General features: G+C 35.0%; 1 protein-coding gene across 1 annotated transcript in view; it reads left to right on the forward strand.

Annotated features, from left to right (window-relative positions):
- LOC131850979 (lysine-specific histone demethylase 1A) overlaps positions 1-19177 on the forward strand; it is a 326513-nt gene that overhangs the window by 9081 nt on the left and 298255 nt on the right. The gene's annotated exons all lie outside the window — the stretch shown is intronic.

Consider the following 19177-nt stretch of genomic DNA (forward strand, 5'->3'; position numbering starts at 1 on the left):
AGATACAATATATATTTTAGAAGTTATTAAGTATCTGTGTACGCAACAGACAAAACAATATTTATAATTGTTCACAATATGTGTATATCATACATTACATACTGTTTTTACAGATATAACGTGTTTATATATCTGTCTTTTTGCTTGTTACATTTTCAGAACTAAATGGTTGATAGTTATAATGAAATTTTATATAATGAGGTCAAACATAGACTAACTACTAGAATATACATTTTATAAAAAAAAAACATGCGAAATCACGGCTATTTTCATGTAAATTGACCAGTTGATAAACGAGGGAAGAGAATTATTATTATTTATTCGTAAATGTTGTGGTCATTTACGCTATATTTACCATAGCAATATACAACTATAACACGCTGTAACATGAACACATTGAAATTATTTTTTATTTTGGCTGTGCATTTCATTTATGTTTGGTCAGACTTTTATATTTATTAAGTATAAAAATTATTTCGTGAAACAATTACGTTAGTCGTTTTAATATACAAAAACATAGAATCTAGTCGAGTATTTTCGTTCAAGAACGCAGACTATCTTTAACAAACGTACAACGGGATTAGAGTCAACGGCTGCAATAACTTCAATTAGCCCCCGGTCGCAGCATTCGTTAGCGGTTCCTGAACGTTTCCGCACAATCTACTGCGATCGATGCGCCATTGTATAACAACAAAAGATGCCACTCGATAGAAATAGTTGCCCCTAAAAGGATTGGTTTGCCTTTGACTCTTATTTGTTCCCACTTACCAGATGAGAGTACATCGAAAGCAGTGTAGAAGTTTTTTTTCTTATACTTTGTTATGTTTTTTGTTATTTGTTAAAATATTCCTGTGGTTTTTAGTATTGTGTATTTCTACATACGTATATATTTTTGTTTAAATATAATTATGCAGGATAGTATAATGAAAGAGAAATTCTCCACATATTTTGTACATTATCTCGTATTTCAACTTTTACAACTTGTAAAGGAATCCGTAACTGCCTCTGTTCTTGCTCAAGGGCTTGCCCAGTTATGAATGTGAAATTTTCGACTTAGTGGACGCTGTGATCTTTCCAAACGAATGTAAGTATGCCTGGAGCGGTGGTTCGTGTCAATAATCACTATTATTTCATGCTACAAGTTTTCATCCTATAGTCGATAAATTGTCCATTGACTTTGGTGAATTGTAATGAGCGTTGCAGAACAGTCCATACCATGTACATGCATTTTGATACTTGCACACGCGTAGGAGTAACAATCCACATAGTTTACCTCGATGAATTTTCAGTGTAATACTCACTAATTTATATTTTAATTACAAAACAGTGGTCGGTTCTTAGAGACCTAATCTTTGTATATTACAATCATTAAATATTAATATATTATACTTTAATATATGTATATTAAAGTATAATATATTAATATTTATTATTATTATATATGCTCACTCTGTATATGTTTAAGTTTAGAACTCTATTTAAAAGTGCAATAAAGAATATATTTAATAATATTATACTTTAAAATTGACCATGAGTTATTAATGTAATATAAAAGTTATCACATCTATGTATTAAAATATGTATATCTAAAATATACATTAACTTCAAACTAAGATCCAATTAATACACAGAGCTTCATTGTTCTGCAAACTCTCCTATTGGGGTTTGTCTGCAGGCATAAATTACCGTTTACTTAAGATTAAAGCACATCGGTATTATCCAATGTTTTATTTGATAAATTGTATCAATAATATTTTGTTTTTTTTTGTGCCAACTGAAAGAGATGAAACAATGTTTTGTTCTTTGTCAACTTGCTATACAGTGCAAAAAGATTCTATCCATATCTAACATCTACACAAAGAAATTTAAGTGGATGTTATATTTTAGAAACTATTGTGTTTCTTGGGTATGTACATAAATATGCATTTGTACACTACACGCTTTTATGTGATCTGAACTACAGTAGTGTGCGCGTTGCCGTTGTTGACCATATTTCTTACTGTTCACTCGCTTCGTTGTTCACGGCGTGGGTAGTTGAAAAATGACATCTTGATTGTTGTACGTTATTCTACTCATGAGAATATCTACTCGGAATTGTCGCGTGCACCACTATTGTACAGGTTCTGAGCCTCTGGCTCTACAAATTGAACGATTGTTAACTGTTCTGTAGAAATGTTATCGTGCATGACTTGTCGCATTTTGTTAATTTCATGCAAAGAGACCAGGTAGGAGAAAATGTTGTATAATCTTTATCTACTAAAGATAAAAAAACTACAGTTTATAGTAAGTAATACTAGCAACATATCTATCTTTGCACTGAAATCTGTGTAGATACTAAACTTTAAACCTTCCTCTTGAATTATAAAATAAGTTTCAGTTGATGTATTTTTAATTGGAATGTATTTTATTATTACGCCACTATTTTATATATTAATAATAATAATTACGTCGCATTATCAAGATATAAAGAATATGATGTCCATTAAAAATATATTTTGTCTATATAAAATAAAGGTTTTCTATGTCACGTTACAAAATTAATTTGTTAGTGAAAAATGTTTATGTATGTTTTTCTTATGTACCTATTTATTTGATAACCAAAAAATCGTGATAATTTCTGCACCTCTGAATCTCTACCTTATAAAAGGTGGATTTTGTCATACTAGAATAATGATTTAATGTTGAGTTTTTGATTTATATACCTATATGTGTGTACTTTGTTTACTTACTCTTATAATATCTTTCGATTGAAAAGAATACACATATGTACACAATGTATTTTTACTACGAAACGTCGCATCGCGGAAAATCTTTTAAGGATATATGAATGATATATTTAATGTCTATACTGCTACATTTGATTAAAAGAAATCAAAAAAGTTTGTAAGAATTCAATAATTTTTCTTTTCATGTCAGTAAAGTAATGCTTAAAATTTAGTGAGATAGAATCCCAAATATTGATATATATACCCACATTTATAAGTACCTCTTTGGTGTAGAAATTGCTAGTCTTTTTTCAACATGTATATTTCCCAATGCGTCTGACCAAGCTCTAATTCTAACTCGACCTATCTCGATCGTTCCTTGCGAGTGTCATAGAATGATCAGTTCATGGTTTCATTTAGCAATCGTGATTTCATAAGAAATCATTAGCTTCTTCCTTATCCCATTCATTTCGGGTCGGCGATAATATTTTTTTTTTCCATTCATCCCTGTTCGCAGTCATCTCGTTTGATAAGAAATATTAACTTCAAATAATTCATATATGAATTATGTCGACTTCATTTTTAAACATTTAAACTTCATATTTAATTTAATTAAATCTACAAAGAAATAGTCTTCTATTGTTTATACGTGAGTATAATTTTAATGTGGATAAGTATTACTATTATTAGATTACTTAAGTATATACCATAAATAAAGACAACAAAGACACGGTCAAGATAAATTATAAGCTGTTTTGCTGTTTGCCAACGAGAAATGGCATCTGAAACAAGTCCCTGAGGTGGCGTCCGGGACCATACGATCGTTCCACCGGCGGGTTAGCAGTGGTAACAAGTTTTTGATAACGTTATGTGTACAGTGAGGCAAGGCAAGGCAATAATGAATGTGCTACAGCCAGAGTCTTCCTCATTTATCATGCGCGCTATGAATGAACTGTCTCGACACATTGCATTTGGGATAACGTTTGATCGTGTTTGGATACTTAGACCTAATGCTGATTGCGATCACACAATCTTTGGTTTGTAGATTTATACTAGAGACATACTTGCATTTGTTTTATTAGTTGAAATTTGTATAGGGCATTAATGTTTAATGAAATTGTAGTATCTTTTCTTATCCACTAATAATGGCTTGAAAAAAGAATGTTTGCTAGTCACTATAATTATAAACTGATTAAGTTTATGTTCCGCAGTTTATAACAAATTAAATTTTTAAATATAATGTATTTGACAGCATTTTTCGATTATCTATGAACAATTTAACACTATGCAGTTTTAAGCTAACTAATATTGCAAGTAGTAGTTCAGTTATCGCAACTAGCAATTTAAATTGTTACAAAGAAGAAATTAAGGCATAAATTATTATGAAGTGCTCATATTTGGTTAGATTTGTAGCATTATTTGTAAGAATTTCAAAACGCTACTTAATGGTACTAAACTTTCTACGACTAGTGCGTTAGAGTTACTCACGAGGACATCAATCGCGACGGTGGCGTCGAGTCGCTTGCAGAGGTGTTGGGGGCGTGAATGAATAAGCAATGAACTAACGAATGACTCTATTAAACCGCCATTGTTCTACAACGATCGCTTGAGTTGCGCAAGCGACACGCATTGTTCGCTTCTATTAGCTTTCACTATACGCTACGTGACGTCACTAGTTACGACCTAAATGCTTTTAGTGTTAGATATAGCGCAATTTGCATTAAAGTAGAAGGAATGTTTGCAATTCACTATGGCAAATCGCCAATACAGTGTTATCAAACAAGTTGTGTTGCTGCGATTATATTGCTAAGAATAACAAGTATTGAAGATATTAGTGCTGTGTGGCGTGATCAATGACTGACCTCAAAAGGAGATTTTCAAATATAATTGAATTTTCAATTTGATATGATGCGATTGAAATTTGTCTTTGTGTGGCTTGAATACAGTATTATTTTGTATATATTGCTGCTAAAAATAGAAGTGTTTACTATGGACATAATCTATAAATAAAAACGACCGGCACCTATTAAGGTTTTTAATAGGACAAACCCCACAAAAGCTTTTTTGTACGAAGTTTTCTGTTGTAAAAATTTATAGACAAGTTTTCTGAAACGTTTTTCTGATTAACTTTTCTGTTCAAAGGGAAAGGGTAAAATTGAAATCGTTTTTAAGGTATATAATCTTAACTTAGGTTTTCTGTTAAAATATTGTCAGTGTCAACGATAAATAAGTGAGACTGGGGCAGTTAAAAATGTAGTTCATCACGATACGTCGATGCAGCTCTAGCGATTTCTGTTCGATGTCTGTTCCGATTTATGGCGTTATGATACCGGTATTTTTAGACGTCTAATGGACAACGGAAGTGCACCACAAACACCCTAACGAGCCTAACGAGCGCGCGCTTTTCGTTAATTAGTCACAATGAAACAGACCATGTTATCAAAAATTATTTTAAAATGGATAAATGATTGCTGTAAAAGGATTATTATTAAGAAAGTCTCTAGGAATTAGAATCAATTACATAAAACATAAGTCTTCGCATAATTACGAAGATTCGAAGAATGACAGAAAATACAGTTTCATTGAAAACTTCCTATAGACAATACTGTTCCTATAGATAATAATATCTATGGTCTAATATTATAGGTATATATGCTTAGTTTGTATACGATGGTATGTCAGTTGTCCTAACTAGCCATATAATATTAACATAACATGCACGCAAGAAATAATCTTACATTTAATTAGAACAGATTAATAAGAGTATAATATTATTAACATATATACTTCACGGCATATAATTTGTATAGCATAGAGTAGCGTTAGTACTAACAATTGACCATTATCGAGGTGCATTCGCACGTTCAGCTGTCATACTCTATAATGTATTGCTCAGTGTTCATGTTTATAATTTACGTAAATATCGTCTACAGTGCCGGATATCTCGGTCTTTAGAGAATTACCACTCAATATCCCTGCCCTGTAGATCACGCTCCTTTGTAATTGTAGGTACACGTGATGATTGCGAGACGAAATATAATCATTACAGAAACTACACAAGTCCTTTAAATTGAGCTTTCAAGGATGATTGCGGTCGGAAACGAATCTAATTTTAACTTAATAATCATATTCATTCAAATTTTGATTATTCCACGTTAGTTCGAATCGGGGCCTAGCGTTAACTTTTCGTTCATTGTAAAAGTTGTAATCCTCTTTGTGAACCCTAATTGAATTCACTGTTATGCTAATACTCTGATTTCCCATCTTATTTCGTTAATAGAGGTCTGTGGTAAACCAATTAAAGGGAACGTTTGTGGATTACTCAACTTTCGGTACACAGATAGTTTGTGGGTTCTGCCTATGCCTACACGGGAAATTAAACGTTTATGTAATCCTTTATGGAAATGGACTGTCGAATAGACTATTGTCATCAGAGGGAGTTTCAATCAAATTAAACTTATGGGATATGTTGTTTAATATGATACAAGGAAAGTTTGGTGAAGTATAGTGAGCCAACTAGAGGTAGTTGCACGACTTTATGTGTGGTGGTGCACATGTCTCTTTATTGCGCGTCTGAGGGGGCTTAACATTCCGTCTGTAGACTCAGTCGCCTCTAATGGTAGCGTATTGCGGTTTTATTAACGTTGTTGCCTTCTGTATTACATTCCGCAACATCTAGTATTGCATCTCTGCTAATATTTATTGCATTCTTTGTCATGTTTAGTGTGCTGTTAATATATAGTATATTTGGCTTTAGTTAAGTATTTATTTTGTTGTAAAGCAGTGGTTAAAATGTGTTATTTACTTATTAAATTCCAAAGATTTTAATCATAGTTATAGAATAGGTAATTACTATATACAAAAAAAAAGTCCAGTAACACTGAGTAACTTGTCTGTCATCAGAAAGAGAACCATGTATTATCCATATTTATACAAAATATTCATCAGAATTGTTTCTGCGGTACAGAGTGGTGACTTGACTATTCTTACATGTTACAGTCTTACATTCTTATATGTATAATAAATGCATTGCATACTTAAGGTAAGGATTCCTCCATATATATATATATATATTTACTGTAATAATAAGTTAAGTTATAAAAATCAGTCCAGTAGTATTTAGTTTTTGCCTAAAAGAGTGCATAGCCGCAAACTTCGTATTTTTTTTTTTGGATAGTCAGTTATTATAATAATAATATGTATTCTTATATACAAAGCACGATAGAAATAGAAATAGAAATAATCTTTATTCAAATAAACTCATTACAAGCACTTTTGAATAGTCATATTTTGATTCTACCACTTATTCGGAATGCAGATTCATCACAAGAAGAATGAGCAAGAAACTTGTGTGTTGCTCTTTTTAATAAATTCTTTTTTATATAAATAATTACAGTATAACAAGTAAGAGGAATGCGATAATCAACATAGAAATCGCTACGCACTCATTATTAGTGTAATCAGATAATATTGTCAGTGCTATGGATATAAAGTTTTTCTATAAAAACATTATTATCGTTAACGAATTCTTCAATTTTGTAGTAAGTTTTTTTTGCAAAAGAACTGTTTTATTTGACATTTAAATCTTTTTTCTGGCAGATTTATAACAGACTCTGGTATTTTATTATAAAACCTTACGCAATTGCCATAAAACGAATTACTAACTTTAGCCAAACGACATTTAGGTAAAATTAGTTTGTTATTGTTACGTAAGCTTTTATTGGTGCAATCACTAACTCTTTTGAAACTGTCTATATTCTTCCTGGCACAGATGATATTTTCATAAATGTATTGAGAAGCAATGGTGAGGATATTTGATTATTTCCTTAAAACACTCTCGCAATGACTCCCTGGAACCCATACTATAAATGGAGCGAAAGTAAAGTAAATATTGTATTTATATCAGCTGCTTTGCCCCATAACAAAATACCATACGACATAATGCTATGGAAATAGCTAAAATAGACAAGTTTAGCCGTTGCCACGTCTGTTAATTGTCTAATTCTTCTTACCGCATAAGCGGCAGAACTAAGTCGACTCGCCAATTTAGTAATATGAGCACCCCATTGCAACTTGGAATCTAATGTTATATCTAGAAATACAGTATCGTCAACAAAATTAATAGGTTTATTGTCCAATACGATTTTTGAATCTATCGGCCTTACATTGGGGAGACTAAATTTGATACATTTAGTTTTATTTGCATTTAGTAGCATATTATTAGCAGTAAACCATTTTAAAACATAAGAGAGACCACCGTTTACTTCGTCCATATCATCAATATGTCGATTGACTTTGAATATTAATGAAGTATTATCAGCAAACAGAACTATGTCAGCTATCTTTTCTACCATATAAGGAAGATCGTTTATGTAAACTAAAAATAAGAAAGGACCTAGAATAGAGCCTCTAGATAATCCTTACAGCGCTAGCTAGTCCTAAGTTAAGAACAACTTGTGTTAAGGGAACTAGACAACATGAACTATGATACAAACACATACATTTTTTGTAAATACATACTTAATATACATGAAAACACCCAATCCGATACAGGCACTCATACTTATGAATACATTGTTTGCACCGTATGAGGAATTGTCGACCATAGGAAGTAAAGCAATGCGTTAAACCGCTAGACCACCGAGCGCTCACGAATTCGTATTCGTGTTAAATTTTATACTGAAACAAATTCATTAAATTTACTCTATGATTTTCAGCACAGAATCGAAGTGCAGCAATTTTTGGCATCAGATGTCTCTATTTAAATTTGTGTAAAATATAGTATGCTTACGCTTTAGTTCTATAAATATATTCCGCATCTTCAGCGTAATGTATAGCTTGAATATCTTAATAGACATCAACGTTTAACTGTAAGATTGTTAATTTTGGGTATGTATACAAGACGATAGTATAAAAATATTATACAGAAATGATTATTTAGAGATTTAACAGGGCACGTTTATAATAATAAACGTGCCCTGTTAAATCGTAATAACGATTTCGACCAGAATTTACAAATGTACATAGATATATAATTAATCCAATAAAATTTAAAATATATCTGTATCATCATGACTTTAAACCTTTCCGCCAACTAAATAATAATTAACTCCCTTTATTGCTTAATTAAATAAAATGTATCCTTACGCTTCGCAACACGTTAATATCGATTCTTTATCAGTTTCCCAAACAAGTTTTTAAGATTTCATTAACTAAAGGATCTGGTTAATTATTCTAAAAGGCATATAAGTTAATCTGCCAAAAACCTTTTATGTGAAAAAAATGTTAAAATATACTTTGCATCGTAATTTATTATAAATATCTACGCTTTAAAAATGTACTTTACATTTTATATTGGATATTAAAGTGGAAAATCTATGAAACAATTTACATGTATATGTGCATATTGCAGTTTGATTTCCAGATTTTGTTTCATAGTCGCTCGTGCTGAAAACGGCCCAGATGTCGGCTGGGGCGCAAAATGAAGCACGAGCGCTTCGGCTGACGTCAGTTCCCTTTTTTGTCAGGCCGCCTGTGGAAAGCCATTTATCAACTTTTTATGGTAACGCTTGTTTTAATTTATGCTTACACTAACTTCCAGCGCAACTATCTCTGACCTCATTTGCAACTAAGGCTTTGTTATTGTTTACTCGAAACAGAGAGAACCGCCTGTTTTCTGCATTTTAATACTTGCAGTAAACTTTAGGTACATTTACCCGGTATCTCTAAGTATTTATGATTATAGTATATAATATATATGAATATATATTTATTTATGCATTTATATATGTTTTATATATTTTAATCGTAAAAGGGAATATATCTAAAACATTAAAATTTATGTCATGATTATAATCTGATGTGAGTGAATTACAAATTTTTTTGAATTGAGTAATTTTCATTGGTCTTCGCACTTTGATACATTTTGTTTTTCACTAACGGTATATGTTTGCCTTAATACATATTTGATAAAATAATAAAATATGTCTTTAGGTACTTTTAACAAAATTTTCAATATTTTGTTTCAAACTGGTAAATTAAAATATCGGCTGTGAACCGTAAAAACGATGAATAATAGACCTCGGCTTCGGTGGTCTAAAGGTTTATATCACCGATAAACTTACTACAGTCGCGGGTTCGATTTATATTTTTTTTCAAACATTTTTATTCATGAATATCGATCGGTGTGTATTCTATGTATATTGTCTATCCTTTGAGGAAATTTATTTAAGTATTTCTACCACTGGTTTAGCACATGTTATTATGTTATGTTAGCTTGGGCCTAGATGGCGTTAGGTGATTTCATCTGCTTCTTCCTTATCCCATTTATTTGGGGTCGGCGTAATATGTTTTTCGTTTCCATTCATCCCTGTTCACATTCATCGCGTTATTTACTTCCTTTCTTACCATATCATCTTTCACACAGTCCATCCATCTCTTTTTCGGCCTTCCTCTGCCCTTATAACCATCCACATTCATTTGTAACATCTTTCTTAAAATATTATCCTCGTTCCTACGCATTACATGTCCATATCATGATAGACGATTACTCTTCAACCTCTCTGACACCGGTGCCACTTTCATACTTCCTCTAATGTATTCATTCTTTATCTTATCCATTCTTGTCACACCACACATCCACCTCAACATTCTCATTTCAGTTGCATGCAGTCGTCTTTCATCCGTCGCCTTTACGGGACAGCACTCTGATCCATACAAGACAGCAGGCCGGATCATGGTCTTGTAAATTTTCCCCTTAAGCTTAAGGGGAACACGCGAGTCACACGTCGTTGCCATAACCTGCCGCCACTTCATCCATCCTGCGTTAATTCTATGCTTTATGGCCCTGTCTAATTCACCATTGCTTTGGAGGAGAGAACCTAGAAATCGGAGCAGATCGGTAATGGAGCTCCATTTAGTGATATGGCTGCAGAGCCGGAAAGACCGCCAAAATCACAAAACATGTATTCCGTTTTGGAAACAAAATTTTTTTTTTGTTCTGGATTATTGTTATCATTATGTAATGTTATGTTATGTATAATATCATATGGTTGCGGCAAGAACAGTCCTAAGTTTTTAAGATATTGTGTATTTTTATGTTTACTTTGTTAGATAGTAACAGTTTAGAACTTAAGTGCTATCATTATCGTCGATTTCTTATTGTATTAATTAACTAATAAAGCCTATAACAGAACAGCAGAGAGAGTGGACGCACTGCCCTCTCTTGAGTTATAGACCGTTTTGTCTCGTTCACTACTTTTAAATATTATTATTAAGTAAGCAGCAATTGTATCTATTAGTTTTTATTTGAAACGAATAAAGATGATTATTATTATTATTATACTATTTACTAATTGGGTGTCGTTATTAATTACTATTTTGATGAAGTAATATAAAAAAAGTGTATCTCTATCGTATCAATTCAAGACTGGTGGGAATTTATATCTGGACGACACAGGTGTGCACATTGAAGTTTGGAGTTAGTTCTCACAACTCGTAGTAGACAGCCCGCAAACCGCTCGCCACAAGACAAATTTCGCTTATATTAACTTTTGCTCGCAGTACATTTCTCTTCAACTGTGGGGCCACTGCACTTTAAGTGGCGAAGTTTTAATCTCGTCCGCGGCTTGCAAATATCGTTCATGTATTACTTGTATATACTTTCTCATCTAATCTCGGATAATTAATGTCAATTATGATAGAGTTTGGACTCGTTACTTTTCTCGCTTTAATATGTTTTTGGGTCATGTACTTAGTCTTAAATATGCAAGATTAAGAGTTGCTGCTGTCTAATCCTAACAAACTGATGTCTCACTTGATGGTCAACAACAACTGTCGTCTATATGCATGAATAGCACCACGGAAATCACGTTATAATATGACACCCGTGAAACCACTTCTGCATTGTCATTTCGGAGGACTAAGATAGCATGCCTTTTATTCTGTAATTGCACTGCCTAATTTCAACGTACTACCGAAACAACGCTTAAAAAGTAAGTTGACAAGCAAAGCAGCTTGACAGCTGAAATAGGTGAGCCTAAGGAAACCGTCTTTTTACAAATCTACCTCGGTAATATCAACTTAAATAGGAATGTAGAGGTAATTCGAATATCCTTATGATTATACGTTTCATCGTATGCAGCATAATTCCTCGTGGGCTCCTAAAAGCGAGCACTTAACCACGACGTAATTCCGGTAAAAGGTTCAGCGGTCTGCCGTCCATTCTATTCTTAATGTTTATTTAAGCGAAAAAGTTCGACGCTCATTAACTGGATTGGCGGTTAATGAAACGCGCGCGACTTAGAGTAATAAAGGCTGTGTAGCCGCCGCTTTCAGATAATATCACACATTATTTTCACATCTCATTGAAGTATTCCTTAGTAACTCGTTTTGCAAGTTTACTGTGTTAAAGTTTCAATGGTTGTGGTGATAAACTTTAAATTTTATTGGCTTCTTTAAATAAACCATAAATATTACCAATATTACAATTACAGAACTTAAAATAATGATCAATGGTATATTAGATTCCTATCATTTTGTCACTGTGCACTTATTTTCCAAACATTTGAGACATTTCTGAAACATTTTAACTGAATTTAATTCATAATATCATTTATATAATTGATTGAATGTGTAGTTTTTTGTGTTATGGAATTAATATTTATATAATAATTATAAAACTTTAGCAAATTTATCAACTGATGAACTAAGGTTGCGAATCAAGTAGCAATATTTGAGCGACAAAGTCACTTTACTGTGTTAATAATTAAGAGTGTCATACATGACGATTTACAGATATCAGGATTATTCATTACCTGAAGCAATAATGATTATTTCAGTGGAGATTGATTATTGAAGTAGCTCTAATACACTGAAATAAAGTAGATAAAATAGAAGTAAGAAGGTGATAATGAAATTGGGAACTAGAAATAATTCTGGACAGTATAGGTAAGGATGAACCACAATCATCGGAGAAGAAGAGAATTCCAACGGCATAGTGAGAGTACTTGTATCATCTAAGGAATTGGTACTGCATACGACAAAAAAAAATTGCTATGTAAAAATACAACTGTATGTACTTACATTCATATTAATTGATACCTATTCTATACCAATTGATTTGGATTACATATTTCTAATAATGATTGGGATCAAATTTCTGTCTCGGCTTTCTCTCTGGCCAGTAGGCTAAGCGGAAATGGCCAGTTTTATAGAATTACACGTATTTGTATTATATATACTATTATATATTTATTTACATATAGAATCCGCATTAAGAAGCAATCTAAAACTAAAACTGTTCATTTTGTTTTGATTGCATGCACCTTATCACTAGGGAAATCTATATCATCATATATTAAGAGTTCTGTGATAATGTTATCTTTGTAATACGAATATTTAACTCAATTGTGGCATATTTAAAAGTGTAGCAATTTAATGAGACCTCTCATTAAAGAACTCTTTCATTTTCCTCCATCGCTCGATGCGGTTCTTCCGGGCTTTTGAATCGTGATGCAGTTTGGTTTCCGCTACGGACGCTGTCGTTGGCCCCAGGCTTTGCTATTTTTGCATTTTAATGCCTCGGATAATGAGTTCTTCACAGTATTTACCACTAAGGGAATTTATTTTTAATTACAGTTATTACCAAATTGTATATATCATGGAAAAAATATTTCCCTTAGAAATCTACAGGCTATTACATTTGCTGGTTGTAAATATTATTTTTTCAATTGTCCAATAAAGAGAAACAGTTTTATAACCCCATTATCAATTCAAAGGAAAACTAGAATGTTATTTCCATGTATCGTAAAAGCACCATCGTTTCCATGCACCTCTCTAAAATATGTTGTAATAAAAGTGCTATGGATGTGTAAGGATCTATTTATTGCCAAGACAACAAGATTACTACGAGCTATATGTGGGATACAGCGGCTTGTTATAGTCCATAGATATAATGTTTCTAAGATATGTAAACCTCATTAAATATTTTTTCTGTACATTTTTTTATAACTTCGGTTTAAAAGATGTGTATACATATATGTAGATTTATTTCTGCATGCTTTAATGAAAGGAGTCGAGATTTCTATACTAAAATGGTGGCAAACCAGCAGATTTCTAGAACGCAAACAATGTGGATTAATTTCCACCTTAAGCACCTATCCTGTTTGTTCCCAACTTATTTGACTTGGATGTTATTTTTTCTAATATCTAAAATATATTGTGTTCAATGAGTATTTATCATACTTATTATAGTTATTGGAAGAGCAGAGTGTATACTATTTGCAAGAAGTAGACTAAAACATAGTAGGTACCTGAGGTACCTATGTCATGTGTGTCACCTATGTCAGCCACCAAGAAGCTTGATTTGTAAAGTATGTTTCGATTGTACGATGAAGATTAGGCAGTGAAATTACAGGATTAGAGGTGTCAGGCTTAGTACTCTGGAATGGTAACGCAGGAATAACAATGAGGCTGTCTCATAAATAAAATAATGCTGACAATACATTTTTCTATGAATAGTAATTTAAATAGGCTCTACAATTTAATCGCTATAATTATATTTCTGTGTTACATTCATACCTGTGGCTAAGTATGGCGTATGAGTGCAATATTCAATGATATTTTTACAAACGTTTGTTAAGTTATCAGACTAGGGTTTCCTTATTCTTAAATACGTACGAGGGAATATAATTGTGATTTTAAACTTGCACCTTTGCCGTCTATATGAAAGGGATACACAGACATTGTCAGTTACCTATTTTGTTATAATAAGAGTGTCAAAGGCAACACGAGTTTCGACTTTAGATATAAGTGGCGGTGAACGAAGAATGGTAATAAAGGGGTGTCTAACCAGTAAGTGTGGTAAGCGCATTATTGTAAAGCGTGTCGGGTGGGAGCAACGGGTGGCTGGTGGCGTAAAGCGACGCCTCTCGAATGTACAATGTGCCCTAAGCTCCCGGGCGGACGTATTCACAGTATAAGTGCTTTTCTAGTCGAAATGAACACCGCTTTTTGAGCCTTATTTGGAAAAAGTGGCCCTCTTTTCCTTTAAGGAATTACCATACGAGGAAGTGGGTTGTGGCGGGTGCGGGCAAACGTTATAAAGATGGAGATTTCTGAAGTGCTCCCTAAGACGATTTCCTTCAGTCACTTAAGCTATCAAAGTAATTTTGGGCATCTATACGAGTATTATATCCATATGCCCCATGACTCTGGCCCTGTAAAGTAGTAGAGTATGTTGTTTTAATTGTTGCATAATTTTTTTAAGAATTTTCAATCAACTAGAAATAGTCCATAGTGACCACGACGACGTAACGTTCTAGTTAATGTTTTTATACATATGTTTATTTTGAATATTCAGCATATATAATTAAGATGAGTTAATATGGTTTTAGGATTTAATTGATTAAATAATAACAACACTTAATTAATTGAGCGCACGCAGAGTGCATAATGCAACTATTTCGCATATATTACACATACACAGATTAGTTGATGTGAATATTCTGGCTGACAGTTAGGAACACCCAGCTATGCAAATCTCATTGTCTCTAATGCGCTCCGACCGCGCCCCGTGCTCTGAAGCTGCCTACGCAGTGGGCGACAATCTCGAACCATGAATATTTACAGGGCGACGTTATGATGCCTACTGAGACATCCGTCTATCTCTTTGACCTTTTTGTAATCAGTTATCATACTCTAATAAATTATTATAATAATGTCGTATAGTCGTGTCAGTCAGACAGTACCAAACTTCATTGTAGTAGTTATCTGTCAAATATCATCTAGACAATTTAATGTAGGTTATTACAGACATGTCCACTTTGAATCAAGATACACATTGAGAATAAAATGAAAAAAGTTTAATGGTATATCGATTTCTATGCATATTTAACAAGGCTTGAGTAATAATTACGTATAACTAGCTGTTAACCGCGGATTTGTTTGTGAATATTATTAAAATTTTTATGCAAAATATTATTAAATTTATTAGCCTGTTTGAGTAATAATAATGGAACAATTTTTATACTTACAATTATATAGGTAATTAGATAGATAGTTATATAGAATTACTTACTCGACCTGTGCAGTGTGCATATAGCACACTGCACAGGTCGAGTTTCTTTATTTCATTTTTTCATTCTTCTAATGTTATATTACGGCTACATTAATTTTAAGAGAACATAAAAAGTAATGCATAGTTGGAATGAACTACCTGCTGAGGTTTTCTCAAGATACTACAGCATGGGATTTTTCAAGAAGGGTATATCAAGATTTCTTAAGGGTCAGGGACCCCAAAGAAACCGGTGTTTCAGGAGTGGTAACCCCGTTTATGATAAGATGAACCGGTTGGTTGTTTGCCAACGTCGTAGTATAGAAAAAAATAATCATACTAATAATTCAGTGAAATTAAAGCAAGTACAAGGGTTGCTGTAATTCAGTAATATTCTTTACCACTGTCATATTTATTTACATACCAATTGCTTCCTTATTTGGCGGAGGCTCTGCTCTGGAGCCACTCCTACATGACTTCATACGTTCTGTACAAGTAGGTAGGTGTCAATGTGTATTATTTCGAAGTTTTCTTCAAACCTGTAATGTTGTCGTTTCAACTGCGTACTTTAACGTACAGTTTATTTCGTTGGTATTTTTTAATATTAAAATGAATACATGGTACTTATGGCGCCTTACCTGTGACATTTTCTTGCAACTTTCACCGCTGTTATGTAATAATGATTGACGCTTGCTCTCGCAATATTGCCCTATCGACTTATTGAATAGAGGTTTTCCGTGTTAAAAGATCGCGAGATTGAGTCGTCACGATTAATGCTTATGTCACATTCTGTTGCAATGTTAGCTGCGGTTATCCATTACCCACGCAACATGTCGTTTTATGGTGAAAGTTTTAGTGCGATTAATTTCTTTATTGATGGGGATGTAAAGGAGCGCAAACACCAACCCAGTGCTCTAAGTCAACCTCACCTGCTCGCGGTACATCCTGCTAAACAACGGACGAGGCTCTGACGACCGATAATTGGCGGTATAACCATTATATCCACACACAGTTTTCAAATTCCACAGACTGATGATGGGCAGCAGCATCATCGGTGCGAGAAACTGTGTACTGCGATCGCCAACCCGCCTGCCCAGCGTGGCGATTATGGGCATATTCCTCCCATGACAAGTCCAATACAACCATGGCCCCTAGTTTCCGGCCGCTCTGCTATTCCTGGCCAAGGCGGCGGTCATGGTAACGGCAGAGCAAGGGGTGCTAAGAATCTCCGGGCTACGGTAGGCCGCCAACACCCACTGACCCTGGCTACGTATAATGGACGCACACTGCGACTGGACCAACACCTTGCGCAACTGGAAGAAGAACTGAAATACATAAGATGGCATATCCTAGGTCTTTGCGAAGTCCGAAGAGAGGGGGAGGACACCATGACTCTGGAATCCAGCCATCTTATGTATTTTAGAGAGGGAGAACAACCTTCCCAAGGCGGTGTCGGGTTTTTGGTCCATAAGACCCTAATAAACAATGTTGTAGAAATCTCCAGTGTGTCGAATAGGGTTGCGTATCTCGTATTAAAGCTGTAGAGAGGTATAGTCTTAAAGTTGTGCAAGTTTACGCACCGACATCGGCACACTCGGACGAGGAAGTAGAAAGTATGTATAAAGACATATCTAAGGCCCTACATAACACGTCAAAGGCATTCTACAATGTTGTCATGGGGGATTTTAATGCTAAAGTGGGAATCCAAACCAGCGAATCGTTAGTTGTAGGACCACATGGTTTTGGTAGTAGAAATCATAGGGGGCAAATGCTCGTCATCTTTCTGGAGAAAGAGGGATTGTACTTGATGAATACTTTTTTCAAGAAACAGCCTCAACGAAAGTGGACTTGGCAGAGCCCCGATTCTATGACAAAAAATGGGATAGACTTCATTATGACGGACAAGAAGCGCATATTCAGAGATGTCTCTGTGATCAGTAGGTTTAAAACCGGAAGCGATCACAGATTAGTACGAGGCTCTCTGAATATCAATTTGAAGCTGGAAAGACTACGTCTGATGAAGTCGACACTCCGGCCGAATATGCTCCAAACCATCGTTGGTTCTGAAGCATTCCAATTACAACTGGAAAATCGGTTTGCTGTTTTGGAAACCACAGACGCTATTGACCAAAAACTCGACACTATAATAGATGTCCTCAAGGATGAAGGCACGAAATATTGCGAGAAGAGGCGTACATGCAAAAGGACTGGACTTTCGAGAGAGACTCTGCAGCTTATTCAAGACCGACGCGATAAGTCCTTATCGCTTACTTCGCCAGAGCACCGGGCACTAAATAAGAAAATTTCGAAATTGCTTCGACGCGATCTCCGATCCTCGAATACACTTTTCATTGAAAAAGCTATTGAGCAGAATCGGGGATCAAAAGTGTTCGTCCAACAAGTAGAAAGACGCCACTTGTCAAAGGTAACTACATCGACAGGTACTGTTACCGCTTCTAAGCCAGAGATTCTCTCAGAAGTCGAGGACTTCTTCGGCGAACTGTACGCCTCACACGTATGTCGGCCTGAATCACTTGCAGGAGATCCCAGGGCTCTTCTGACTCGCCATTACACTGAGGAGATGCCCGAAATTAGTCGTGACGAGATCGTGATGGCTCTTAAACAGCTCAAAAATGGAAAAGCCCCAGGTGAAGATGGGATAACCACTGAGCTCCTAAAGGCTGGAGGTACTCCTGTACTTGCAGTATTTCAGGAACTCTTCAACTCGGTTCTCTTCACTGGGAGAACTCCACAGGCATGGAGTAGGGCCACTGTTATTTTGTTCTTCAAAAAGGGAGACAAAACCCTACTCAAGAACTATCGGCCCATCTCATTGCTAAGCCTTTTTTTTTTTTCGGACTACTCTAATGCTGTTGGCCGTAGCTGGCCTTTACAGCTTCACCGGACGTTATGGGGCGAGTGCAGATGGCACTCCAAACCCGCGGAAGGACTTATGGAGCGGCTGAAGGCTAACTCCTGCCCGACGGATACGACTTTAGTCTGAGGGCACCACTAGGGATTCGAACCTCGGTTCAGGCCGTCGTAATTTCGATCCCCGTTTGAATTGGAATGGGGATCGATCGGAGGGGCGCCCGGGCGCGCCGGTGTGGAGCGCCCGGGCGCGCGTAGGCGCCCGGTTGAATGCGCGATATTGTGTGTTTGAGGTCGTCGTCTTCGCCGGCGAGGACGGTGTCGTGTGTGTGTGTGTAAAAGTGTGGTCGGGGTGAAACAGGTGGGCCCGTGGGGAGGTTACCTGCCGTTTGGGGTCGTCGGGGTCAATGAGAACGTGCCTCGGGCGACGTTGTCGCGTATGTCGGATATTACTCCTCGGTGCGTAGTCGACCGCACTGATCGGGTTAGGGTGGGACTGGGCAGAGTCGAAGTAGCGTCGAGACGCTTCCTTCATAAACTGCTTGAT

The sequence above is a fragment of the Achroia grisella genome, unplaced genomic scaffold (assembly GCF_030625045.1).
Source record: "Achroia grisella isolate CSIRO2021 unplaced genomic scaffold, CSIRO_AGI_Agris_v1 utg780, whole genome shotgun sequence".
In the NCBI taxonomy this organism is placed as follows: domain Eukaryota; kingdom Metazoa; phylum Arthropoda; class Insecta; order Lepidoptera; family Pyralidae; genus Achroia; species Achroia grisella.